Source organism: Triticum aestivum, chromosome 2A, assembly GCF_018294505.1.
Source record: "Triticum aestivum cultivar Chinese Spring chromosome 2A, IWGSC CS RefSeq v2.1, whole genome shotgun sequence".
Lineage (NCBI taxonomy): Eukaryota > Viridiplantae > Streptophyta > Magnoliopsida > Poales > Poaceae > Triticum > Triticum aestivum.
Genome location: NC_057797.1, coordinates 242,642,986 through 242,656,509, shown reverse-complemented (window position 1 = coordinate 242,656,509; position 13,524 = coordinate 242,642,986). Strand labels below are relative to the sequence as shown.

Sequence of the window (13,524 nt, the reverse complement as noted above, 5' to 3'; positions counted from 1 at the left end):
ATAATACCTAAATAGTTCATCTCCACTACCCTATTTCTTTTGACATGCAGCCTATCCACATTAGCAGGACTGCCACGTCAGCGTTTATTTAGAGACTTATAAGCGGGACCCAACACAATAGAAAACAGACATGTTGGCTTCAGTTTACTGCTTTTTTTGAGACACTGTTTACTGCTGTTTGGTCCCACGACAGAGCCTCCCCACAAACTAATCCAGCCCAACCCATCTCCCCCGCTTTCCCGGACTAAATTTTGGCGGGCCGCCCGCCCAGGACCCAGGATGGTCTCACAAGCAGGATCGGTGGGCCGGCCACCTCAGCAAACTAAAATTCGCAACCAATATATTTTATTTCCACCGAGGCGTTATTGGCTCGAGGACACGCACACTGGCTCTATTCGGCTCAATTCGTTTGCCAGAATCTGGGGATTCTCCCAGAATCCGACCCCTACCCAGCTTCTCCCAGAATCCTTGAGCCCCATTTGTTTTACAATCCTATCTAGTTAGGGTCTAATTAAATAAGATTGTAAAACAAATGAGGCTTAAGGATTCTGTGAGAAGCTGGTAGGGATCGGATTCTGAGAGAATCTCGAGATTCTGGCAAAAGAACTGGGCCTTCGTCTCCTCCATTATTTCCCCCTCTTCCTCTCCTAGGTCCACTCATCTAAACAAATCCTCGCATTGATTCTTTGATAGTGGTTCGGTTCGTCTCCCCTCAATCAATACTCTCTGCCTCAACTATAACAAGTCACCCACAAAGATGACGGAACTGCCGTTTCGCGCCGCCGCCAGCCAAACCTTCGCGGGCCATCCCCACCGGAGAACCGCGAGATGCTGACCCGGAGTCCAATGATTGACACCGTCGCACGGCCGAACTGTATCGGAGGACCAGCTCAGTTGCACCAGATCACACCCCAGTAGAGAACTGCGCTGCAACATCCGCTCCCTCATGCGCATCATGCCACGGATCCAGCGGCCGGGGACGCGAGGCTACGTCGGGGTGCCCGCCAATCAGGCCGGCGGCTGCATCGCGGTGGATCAGCTGACCTCGCCGGCGTTAAGGTGTGGGCTCCGCGGGCCCAAGACTCACGCCCCGGCATCGAATCTGGCACCCAGCGAGGCACACTTGCCACCGCTGACATCCTCCTCCAACATCACCTCGGCCAGAGGTGGGGGGCTCTCCTTCCTTAATTCATATCCTTAGGTCTGAACAAGTTTTTGAGTTAGCTTGGTTGGAATCTCTAATTTATGCGTTGTAGGAAGGTTTGTTCGTCTCCAGCCGTCTCCTCCATTGCAGCAAGTCCGGCAGGCTTCTCTACCTCTCATGTTAATTAGTTTAGTACGAATAGCTGCAGTCATGGTCCATACTATCAAGTATCAACTATGCCCAACTACCATCCTGCATATCTCTCTCACTCTCTCTCATGTTAGTTTAGTACAGATCTTATTGGTATTTTAATCCTTTTCTCTGGTTGTTTTGTATGGTTAGAGCATATTCAAGTTCATTTTTAGGTATGTTGTTCCCTGGCACGTAGTCCTATTCCACTGAACGGCATGGGATGGATCTAACACCCGAGTGATACAATATTTTGATTGAGATTTGTGTTCTTCCCCTACTGCATGATTTTATTCATCTACTTGCATAAATGAAACGAAATATGAAGTGACTCTTATGAACATACTTGAATTCTCTCCGGGACTGAAGATAATTGTACATGCTTGCCTTGAGTTACTTTGATGTCCTATTGAAGCGGAAAATGCAGTTTCTTTTGGATACGTCTCATTCTAGATGTCTTTGTTTAGCTGAATGCACTTCCTGATAACATATTGAGTTACTCGGTGTCCTATTGCAGTGCAGAGTGAAGTTTCTCCAGCATACTCCCTGGATATACTAATGTGATGGCAAATAAGGGTGCTGGTGTGTTTCTGCTTTGTTGGCAGGTGATACGATTTTTTTATCTATACTAGAATCGGAATTGATGTTCAGTGTTCAACCATGCATGTGTACTTACAATAAAACAGTCTTCTCTAAATTAAGCACATGGATATTATCTGTTCAAACCTAAAGCTTCACCTGGTAAATGTAAGTGTCTAATTAAATAGTGGCTTGCCAATTATTCAATCAAAATGTTGAATTTAGATCTTAGTAATGAATAGCCCTTTTCTGTAGTTTGAATATCACTATTTGATTTTTCTGATGTAAATCACAACTTGAGCCTAAATGTGTACATTTCCTTGCTGAGAGGATCAAACATAACCTGTTTTGACTGTCCTTCTGTTTTATTGTTCTATGTTGGTTTGCATCCTCTTAAACAAGATGCAATAAAAATAGAGTTTGTGTGTTGTCATAGTCAGAAGCAATGTCATTTCTCATACCTTTGGTTATTCTTTCGGTAAAAAATGGACCAAGCTGGGCAATGCAAGCTAATTACTGTTTGGACGCATTAGCACCACAAAAGGATCTTAAATTAGCGCGGAGTCTCTTTGTTTCTTGCTCAACATATTTATCTAAACTTATTATGACAAAAATCTGATCAAACTATGGTAGTAATCTTAACTTTTAATATCATTCTGCGAAAAGTTAAAATAAATATATTTTTCATGATTTCATTACCTTTTGCTCCAGAAAACTTACTCTTAATTAATGCTATAAATTACCGCAGCAACGCGCGGGGTATTATCTAGTATGCTAAATCCACATACGCAAAGAGGAGATACAACGATCCAAAGTCAACACAAGAGGATCCCTGAAGGAGAGAGGTCTTGAATCCTAGGAGGATCTTCTCATGAAGGGGTCTTGAATCCACTTGGGGGATCTTCTCACATGGAGGTCTTGAACTCCATGGGAGTGGTAAGTGGATGAGCAAATCTTTATCTCAAATGAGCTCTAACCTTTGCTAACCCTAGCTAGGAGGAGGGATAGGTCCTTATGTAGTAGTCCACGAGATATGAGGGGAAAGAGGGGATACATGACCTCTTGGCCAGTTTTGGCACGCGCAGGTGCCGGATGTCCCGTGGCTCCCGTCGGGCCGGATGTGCGGGGCTGGGGCCAGATGTCCAGCCTGGTGATGGTCTAGGCTCGAGTGGCCTCTATTGGCATCGGGCCGGATGTCCGGGGTCGTTGGGTCGGATGTCCGAGCCATGTAGCTCTTCTACTGCTAAGGCCGCGGCCTCCAGGCGCTGAATATCCAGGCCAAGGGCCAGATGTCCAGCCGCTATAGACTTGCAACGGTTTCTCTCGTCGTGCTCCTTCATCTGTGTACTTGGAGACTTGTCTGTGATCCCGAGCATCTTCGAGAGGGTCTGCTTGGTACCTAAGTACACATAACATTTCGAATTGAGGTAGTAGCCATGTCTCATGTGGATCATACGGCAACTCATTAAGGAGACATGTCACCTTGGTCTCGATAGCTCTTGCACATTCTTGTGTCATCAGTATACTTGGCACTCAGGGAGACGAAGGTAGGTCCATGAGGATGACTATTGGAAGGATAGAGAAGAGGGGTCTAGAGGGGGGGGGGTGATTAGACCCTTAACAAGCAAAAATGACAGTTTTTAATTTCTTCAAGTTAAGATTGAGTTTAACACATGTTAAAGCACTCACAATACATTTCAAGCAAGCATGACAAGAGTATAGGCATCGGAAAGGGTAAAACATGCAAATTGCAAGAAAGTAGAGGGATGGAATTGGAGTGTGCAAACACAATGGAGACGCGGAGAATTTTTGGCATGGTTCCGATAGGTGGTGCTATCGTATGTCCACGTTGATGGAGACTTCAACTCACGAAGGGTAACGGTTGCGCGAGTCCACGGAGGGCTCCATTTATGAAGGGTTCATGAAGAAGCAACCTTGTCTATCCCACCATGTCCATCGTCCATGAAGGACTTGCCTCACTCGGCTAGATCTTCATGAAGTAGGCGATCTCCTTGCTCTTACAAACTTCTTGGTTCAACTCCACATCACGATGGAGGCTCCCAAGCAACACCCAACCAATCTAAGAGACACCACTCTTCAAAAGATAATAAACGATGTGTTGATAATGAACTCATTGCTCTTGTGCTTCAAATGATAGTCTCCCCAACACTTGACTCACTCTCTCAGATTTGGGTATGGTGGAAGAGGGATTTGAGTGGAAATCAACTTGGGAAAGGCTAGAAATCAAGGTTCAAATGGTAGGAATGGAATCTCTTGATCATGAGTAGGCGGTTCTCTCTCAGAAAATGAATGGTGGAAGTGTAGGCACGTTCTGATGGTTCTCTCACAAATGGAGATGGGTGTGGAGGGGTATATATAGCCTCCACGCAAAATCCAACCATTACACACATTTGACTCATCGCGGTGGCACCAAATAGTTAAACTAGGTGGCACCGATCAGTTCAAAAATGTGAACGCTAGGAATCTCGGTGGGACCGATGTGCTAGGGCTTAGGGTAAACCGCGTCTCGATGGCACCGATTGCATCAGCTCGGTTAGACCGAAGTGAAGCAATAAGGCAATAGAGAGTTGGTCAAGCCATCTCGATGAGACCGATTGCAATTTCGGTGAGAACGAAATAATTGCAACTGATAACAGAGAGTTGACAAGGCCATCTCGGTGAGACCGAGATCTGTATTGGTGAGACCGAACTGTTAGGGTTTCTGACAGTGGCTATGTCATATGAACTCGGTGGCTCCGGATAGAAAGAATCGGTGGGGCCAAGTTGGATATTAGGGGTTTGACATATTTGGATGGAGAAAGTGGCTGAGGGTTTTGGAGCAATATCACTAAGCACTTGAGCAAGTTGACCATTAAGCAACACCTCATCCCCTTTTAATATTATTGGCTTTCTTATGGACTCAATGTGATTTTGGATCACTAAAATATGAACGAAGAGTCTTGAGCTTTTGCCAATCTTTGTCCTTAGCATTTTGAAGGGGTTTCATATCTTCTTGTCCTTGCCACACCATTGTTGACCTTGTCTGAAATATACTAGATAAAACCATTAGTCGAACAAGAGATATGTTGACGTTAATTACCAAAATCACCCAGGAAGCACTTGTGCTTTCAGTCTCTCCCTTTTTGGCAATTGATGACAACATACATCAAAACTTTAAGGAAATGATATGAAGAGTAGTAAGTAAAGCTTTGCAATAACATGTAACATACATATACTCCCCCTACATGTATGCAGTCATGTGAAAATAGGATAGAAGAACATGTGAATGCATAGCACGACAGAGTAGGCAATGAGTTACATGTATCTTGGGTATATGCATCAAAGCAAAAAAAATAGTTAAATGATGTACCTTCATGTTCATGAATCCCTCTTGCAAATAATATGTGCAAAAGTAAGAGATCATCATGCATATGAGTGTGATGCATATTCTTACCTTGTGGTTCTTGAGCTGCCTTTTGAAGGAGTAAACTTAAGAAAACAAGGTTAGGTAACACAAGAACACTCCAAACAAGAAAGATTCCAAGATCCATAAAGATACCAAGACTGGGACGACATGTAATAGGTGAGTACCACAGAGCGAGTACTTTGTTCAGATATAGACATGTCCCAAGGATTTAAAGATTTGCAATAAGCACTAAGGATTTTTCTCCCCTTAAAACATGGACTCTTTTTCCCCCTGAATCTAACATTGGGTAATGGGAGAAGGTAGGGTGAGATAAAATCAGAGCAGAAATACATAAATCAGAGTAGAAATGAAATGAGATCCAAAATATCTCAACATAATAAATACCAACATGTCTTTCCCCTCTTAAAGACATGTGACTTGTCTCCTCTTATGACATTGCATCTTTCTTTCTTTTTTAGAAGAGTTTTGTAAGAGTAAGCTTTGATGTGCTCTCTCTCTATATTAGAGAAGATCTTTCTCTCCCCCTTTGACATCAATTTCCAAGGGTTTCTTCATGAATATGAGTCAAATTAGTATGGTCCTTGAGAGACACAAGCAAGCATAATGTAGCTCAAGATACAGACAGAGGAAAATAATTATTGAGTGGAGTTGAAGAGAATAGGCAATATAGAATGGCAAAATGTTTTCTCAGCAATGAAATCGATGACGCCGATTTTTTTTCAATCGGTGACTCTGAGATAACAGAGCCACTGAAGATGCTCATCGGTGGGACCGAGTTACTCCTTATCGGTAGAGCCGATGAACCGTGTACAGGTAAACCTTGTGCTTCGGTCTAGTCGATGGGCTTGGATCGGTGGAACCGAGTTCAATAAAGAGGAAATTTTTGTCAATTCAGCTCACTTTGCAAATGAAATCTCACAAGGATTTTCAAGGATTTTTCATAAAGATGTGCAATAAATTAAACTTAGATATATACACAAATGAAATAGAAAACAAAAGATATCTAGATGAAGTTTTTTTGTTTTAGAAGGGAAACACAAGAAGAAATGCAATGAAAAGGACAAAAAGGAAAGAACACTAGAGAATTTCATCTAGAGATGGTCGACGACAAAGTCACCTATGTTAGAGTATATTGATTAGGAACCAAGTGAGGTCACTTGATCATAGGTTGTACTCATCGTTAAGCTCAAAATGGGGTTGCCATTTTTCATTTAAGCATTTTGATGTATCCACATCTTGTTGAGTTGCTTTAACTCACGACTTGGAGTAAAGCTTCTCTAAGATGGACTGACATACCTTGGGTTGTGGTGTTAATCTTGATCATGTAGTTGAACTTATGTTGGATGCTTCAAGGTTGATGTAGACCATCAAGAGTTGGGAGCATCCTTTGGAGTTGAAGTTCATCTTCCTACATGGGTTAGTCTTGCAAGGAATAACACTTGTGTATCCAAATTGACAATCATGAAATTTGATGTATTGAAATAGTCAAATGATATGTTGAGTGAGTTCGTGCTTCCTTGGTTTCAACAACCAATACATAGATATTTGGTGATGCAGAAATTGCTCAAGATGTGAGTGATTTGGAATCTCCTAAACTGAGGCTTATCCAAGTACCTACGGGTTAGATAACATGCAAGGGTGCAAATACATATCCAAGACAAATGATCATCGTCATAAGAGAAATATCAAGGATTAGACACAAAGGCTCATGCCTTGCATGTATCCAAGTGGAATCTCTATTCCAAATTTGAGGCATCAATGATATTCAATTCACCTCTCAAATGGCAAAAGACATTTTCATCAAGCAGTTTGGTGAAAATATCCGCCAATTGCTTGTTGGTACGAACATGCTTAAGATTGATGTCTCCTTTAGTAACATGATCACAAATGAAATGATGAAGAACTTCAATATGCTTAGTTCGAGAATGTTGCACGGGATTGTGAGCAATCTTAATAGCACTCTCATTGTCACAAAGCAATGGAACATGTTTCACATGTATCCCATAATCTTTAAGGGTTTAGGCCATCCAAAGTAATTGAGCACAACATGATCCGACGGCAATGTATTCTGCTTCGGCAGTGGATAAGGATACCGAATTTTGTTTCTTGGAGGACCAAGAGACAAGGGATCTACCAAGAAATTGACATCTACCCAAAGTGGACTTCATATCAACCCTGTACCGGCATAGTCCGAGTCGGAATAGCCAACAAGATCAAAAGATGACATCTTAGGATACCAAATGCCAAAGTTTGGTGTATGAATTAAATATCTTACTATCCTTTTCATGGACTTAAGATGACATTCTTCAGGAGCCGCTTGATATCGTGCACACACTTAGCATAGCATCGGGACGGGAGGCACATAGATATAATAATGAACCAATCATAGAACGGTAAACCTTTTGGTCAACCAGATTGCCATCCTTAGTCAAGTCAAGATGTTCACTAGTAGGCATGGGTGTTTTCATACCTGTGCTTTTTTGCATGTTGAACTTCTTAAAAAGATCCTTGGTATACTTTGTTTGTGAGACAAATGTATCTTCCTTAGTTTGCTTTGATTTGCAAACCAAGGAAAAATTTGAGTTCACTCATGAGGGAGTCCTGGATTAGGGGGTGTTCGGGTAGCCGGATTATACCTTCAGCCGGACTCCAGGACTATGAAGATACAAGATTGAAGACTTTGTCCCGTGTCTGGATAGGACTTTCCTTGGCGTGGAAGGCAAGCTTGGCGATGCGGATATTCAAGATCTCCTACCATTGTAACCGACTCTGTGTAACCCTAACCCTATCCGGTGTCTAAACCGGAGGGTTCTAGTCCGTAGGACGACTTCATTATACAACAATCATACCATAGGCTAGCTTCTAGGGTTTAGCCTCCTTGATCTCGTGGTAGATCTACTCTTGTATTACCCATATCATCAATATTAATCAAGCAGGAGTAGGGTTTTACCTCCATCGAGAGGGCCCGAACCTGGGTAAAAACATCGTGTCCCTTGTCTCCTGTTACCATCCGCCTAGACGCACAGTTCAGGACCCCCTACCCGAGATCCGCCGGTTTTGACACCGACATTGGTGCTTTCATTGAGAGTTCCTCTGTGTCGTCACTTTTAGGCCCGATGGCTCCTTCGATCATCAACGACGATGCGGTCCAGGGTGAGACTTTTCTCCCCGGACAGATCTTAGTCTTCGGCGGCTTCGCACTGCGGGCCAATTTGCTTGGCCACCTGGAGCAGATCGAAAGCTACGCCCCTGGCCATCAGGTCAGGTTTGGAAGCTTAAACTACATGGTAGACATCCGCGGGGATTTGATCTTCGACGGATTCGAGCCACAGCCAAGCGCGCCGCACTGTTTTGAGAGGCATGATCTTGCTCTGCCGCCGAACAGTGCCCTGGAGGCCGCACGCGCACCGGTTCCTACCCTTAATCCGGAGCCTATTGCGCCAATTGAGGATGAGCGGCTGGACGTCACCTCAGGGGCTACGATCTCAAAGGCGATCGAGCCGAACGTCAGCCCCGCATTCTGCGTGACCCGTGACTCCGAGGATCCGGATTCCTCTCCGGACTCCGAACCCCCCGCGCCCCTACCGATCGAATCCGATTGGGCGCCGATAATGGAGTTCACCGCAGCGGACATCTTTCAGCACTCGCCCTTCGGCGACATCCTGAACTCACTAAAGTCTCTCTTTATTAGGAGAGGCATGGCCGGACTATGGTCAGCAAGGATGGGATGCGGACGACGAAGAAATTCGAAGCCCACCCACCACCCACTTTGTAGCCACTGTCGACGATTTAACCGACATGCTTGACTTCGACTCCGAAGACATCGACGGTATGAACGACGATGCAGGAGACGAACAGGAACCAGCACCTGTAGGGCGCTGGAAGGCCACCTCGTCATATGATATATACATGGTGGATACTCCAAAAGATGGAGATGGCGATGGAACAGCGGAGGATGACACCTCCAAGAAACAGCCAAAGCGCCGGTGTCAGCGGCGCCGTTCTAAATCCCGCCAAAGCAAAAACGGTGATTCCGGCACGGGAGATAATACTACCCCGAATAGCGCCGAAGAACACCCCTTACAGCAAGATTCGGCATAGGAAGATGGAGAAGCCAGCCCTCATGAGAGAGCGGCAGACCGAGAGGTTGAGGATGATAACTATATGCCTTCCTCCGAAGACGAGGCAAGCCTCGATGACGACGAATTCGTCGTACCATCGGACCCCGCCGAACAAGAGCGTTTCGAACGCAGGCTTTTAGCCACGGCAAGCAGCCTCAAGAAAAAGCAGCAACAGCTTAGAGCTGATCAAGATTTGCTAGCTGATAGATGGACCGAAGTTCTTGCAGCCGAAGAGTATGAACTCGAACGCCCCTCCAAGAGTTACCCAAAGCGCATGCCGCTACCCTGATCAGAGGAGGAAGCACCTACATCACCAGCGCATGACATGGCCGACCGGCCACCTCGCGGCCGCGACAGAGAGGCCTCTTGGCCCTCCACCCAAGCCATGCCCCGGCGCCGTTCAACCAAGGCACGAGAAAATGCGCCAGACCTGCGAGATGTGTTGGAGGACAAGGCAAAACAAATAAGATCGATCTACGGATCGAGCAGGCGCCCCACGGCACGCGACAGTGATCTTCATTCCGGATACAACAAATCCGGCCGGGCCGAACACAACAGACATAGCCCCTTCGAGCTGCGTCGTGATATAGCCCAGTATAAAGGCGCCGCACACCCATTATGCTTCACAGACAAAGTAATGGATCATAAAATCCCAGAGGGTTTCAAACCCGTAAACATCGAATCATATGATGGAACAACAGATCCTGCGGTATGGATTGAGGATTATCTCCTCCATATCCACATGGCCCGCGGCGATGATCTACACACCATCAAATACCTCCCGCTCAAACTTAAGGGACCGGCCCAGCATTGGCTTAACAGCTTGCCAGCAGACTCAATCGGTTCTTGGGAGGACCTGGAAGCCGCATTCCTCGACAACTTCCAGGGCGCTTATGTGCGACCACCGGATGCCGATGACTTAAGCCACATAACTTAGCAGCCAGAGGAATCGGCCAGGCAATTCTGGACACGGTTCCTAACAAAGAAAAACCAGATAGTCGACTGTCCGGACGCAGAGGCCCTTGCAGCCTTCAAGCATAATATCCGCGACGAGTGGCTCGCCTGGCACCTGGGACAGGAAAAGCCGAAGTCCATGGCAGCTCTCACGACACTCATGACCCGCTTTTGTGCGGGAGAAGACAGCTGGCTAGCTCGCAGTAACAACTTAGCAAAGAACCCTGGTAATTCGGATACCAAGGACAAAAGTGGCAGTACATGTCGGAATAAGCAAAAGCGCCGCGTTAGCAGCGACAACAACGAAGACACGACAATTAATGCCGGATTCAGAGGCTATAAATCCGGTGAGTGGAAAAAGCCATTCAAAAAGAATACTCGGGGCCCGTCCAGTTTGGACCGAATACTCGACCGCTTGTGCCAGATACATGGCACCCCCGAAAGGCCAGCCAATCACACCAACATGGATTGTTGGGTGTTCAAGCAGGCAGGCAAGCTAAGAGCCGAAAATAAAGACAAGGGGCTGCACAGCGATGACGAGGAGGAGCCCAGGCCGCCGAACAACAGTGGACAGAAGGGTTTTCCCGCACAAGTGCGAACGGTGAACATGATATACACAACCCACATTCCCAAGAGGGAGCGGAAGCGTGCGCTATGGGACGTATACGCGATGGAGCCAGTCGCCCCAAAGTTCAACCCATGGTCCTTCTGCCCGATCACTTTTGATCGAAGGGACCACCCCACTAGCATCCGTCACGGCGGCTTTGCCGCATTGGTTCTCGACCCAATTATCGACGGATTTCATCTCACAAGAGTCCTCATGGACGGCGGAAGTAGCCTGAACCTGCTTTACCAGGATACAATGCGGAAAATGGGCATAGATCCCTCGAGAATTAAGCCCACAAAAACGACCTTTAAAGGCGTTATACCAGGTGTAGAGGCCAACTATACAGGCTCAGTAACACTTGAAGTGGTCTTTGGGTCCCCGGACAATTTCCGAAGCGAAGAGTTAATCTTCGATATAGTCCCGTTTCGCAGTGGCTATCACGCCCTGCTCGGGCGAACCGCATTTGCAAAGTTCAATGCGGTACCGCACTACGCATATCTCAAGCTCAAGATGCCAGGCCCTCGAGGAGTAATCACGGTCAACGGAAACACCGAACGCTCCCTTCGTACGGAGGAGCACACGGCGGCCCTCGCAGCGGAAGTACAAAGCAGCCTTCTTAGGCAATTCTCCAGTCCGGCCGTTAAAAAGCCAGACACTGCCAAGCGCGCCCGGAGTAACCTACAATAAGACCGCCTGGCACGTTCTGAGCAGGCGTAGCAATGCGGCCCCAACCCTAGCCCTCGCGACATAGCGAAACCAGTGCCTCGCGTACATAACTACGCTCTTGAAATACCATGGGCGCAGGGGAAGGGGCACAATAACGGCAAACCCAAAATACGGCTTAAAACGTACTAGGGGCTGCCGAATTCTTTTTTTAATTTTCTCTTACTTTCAGGACTCCATACTTCGGACGACCTGTTCGGCAATTCAACTGCCGCACAAACGATGCAAGATCCAGGGAAGCAGACAAGCCATGCCGCATTATGGAACTCCCAGGTGGTCTTTGTTATGAGCAGTATACCTGTTTTGGCATACAATTCCGCGGCCTGCTCCTGGCCAGGACATGTTAAATAGCCCAATATCTTTTGCTTATCGCACTACTTGTATCGTTCTGCTTTGATAGCAGCCTTTCTATTAACAATGCATAGCTTTTTGTCTATTTTTTGCATTATCCTTCTTTCATATATATGTTTATTAAATGACATGTTGCACCCGTACACCATGGTACGGCAAACACGCCAGGGGCTTCAGTGCCCCTCAATATGGTGTGAGAAGCCCGTACACTTTCACAAGTGCGGCACCCCGAACTTATAGCACTATATGCATCGGCTCCGGATCATGATTTGGGTCAATAGTTGGGTTTGTCCGGCTCCTATGTTTTGGTGCCTTACGTTCCGCTATATCGGCTAAGGTAGCACTAGGAGAACCACTGCGATTGTGCCCCAGTTGAGCTGGGTTAAGCACCTCACTGGAGAAAGCTAAAACTGACTGTCATGATGAGGCGAGAGACCGGTCGCTGTTCGAGAGGTTTTTCGAGTCCCTAAAGACTTATGCCGCTTCGAGCGAGGAGCCGGCTTTGTCCGGCCAAGGCGTGGATAGCGCCCCGAACTCGGTCTTCCGAACTAGGGGCTTCGCCAAAATTTAAAATTATAGAGTTCTATGGCTAAGTGAGAGTGTTCAAGCATTGTAGTCCGATTGCCTGGTTCGTTGTGCTGAGCGCCTCCCTTGAAAGACCCAACTATGGGAAAAAGAGCGCTCAGGTTTATCCCGAACACCCCAGCACTAGTGGCATGGGGGCAGAAGCCGACGACTGGCCATCTCTCAATTCTTTGATAAACGGCTGCATAGAAAGTAATATTTTAAATTCAACAAGCATTGCTTAGAGCATATGAACAAGTTTTCAGCGCACAGGATAAACACGAGCGAGTTCATTCAAAAATTACATCCTTGGTACACTCATCCGCCACAAGGCGGGCACCCGCAAGAACATCCTTATAGTAGTTCTCGAGCTTGCGATGCTCCTTCCCCGGCGACGGCCCGTCCCTAACAAGCTTCTCACCATCCAGCTTACCCCAGTGCACCTTTGCACGGGCAAGGGCCCTACGGGCACCTTCGATGCAGACGGAGCGCTTGATGACCTCGAGCCTTGGACATGCCTCCACCAGCCGCCGCACCAGCCCGAAGTAGCTCCCAGGCGGGGCCTCTCCGGGCCACAGCCGAACTATGAAGCCCTTCATGGCCTGTTCGGCCACCTTGTGGAGCTCGACCAGCTGTTTCAGCTGGTCGCTCAAGGGCATAGGGTGTCCGGCCTCAGCATACTGAGACCAGAATACCTTCTCCGTCGAGCTGCCCTCTTCAGCTCGGTAGAATGCGGCGGCGTCGGATACGCTGCGGGGAAGATCTGCGAATGCCCCTGGAGAGCTCCGGATTCGGGTAAGTAACAAGTAGTTTACTTTTATATTTCTGCTTTGCATAAAGAATGCCTTACCCGCTGCTATCTTTT

At 46.8% G+C, this 13,524-nt stretch overlaps 1 long non-coding RNA gene across 1 annotated transcript; it reads left to right on the top strand.

The window, feature by feature from the left end:
* The first annotated feature begins 473 nt into the window (after positions 1-473).
* Positions 474-2,273, top strand: LOC123188475 (uncharacterized). The gene is made up of 2 exons (XR_006494695.1): positions 474-1,166; positions 1,851-2,273. It is a non-coding gene; the product is annotated as an uncharacterized lncRNA (long non-coding RNA).
* Positions 2,274-13,524: the final 11,251 nt, after the last annotated feature.